The following is a 236-nucleotide window of genomic DNA, read 5'->3' on the forward strand; positions in this document are numbered from 1 at the left end:
TACCATGCTTCTTACATTTTAAATCTTTAATCAGGTTAAGGAAGATGTAGAAAATCTAGCCTGTCCACAGGACTGATCGGTCATATTTTACCAGTCCTGCCAAAACAAAACCTGTCCTCAAAATATGTATACGAGGGTTGGCTGAAAAGTTCTAAGCCTCACTGTGAAAAAAAGTTACAAAGTCCACTCAGGCTGAGAACTTTTCAGCCAACCCTCGTAGATAAAACACCATTTCA

This window comes from Haliotis asinina, chromosome 9 (assembly GCF_037392515.1).
Source record: "Haliotis asinina isolate JCU_RB_2024 chromosome 9, JCU_Hal_asi_v2, whole genome shotgun sequence".
Lineage (NCBI taxonomy): Eukaryota > Metazoa > Mollusca > Gastropoda > Lepetellida > Haliotidae > Haliotis > Haliotis asinina.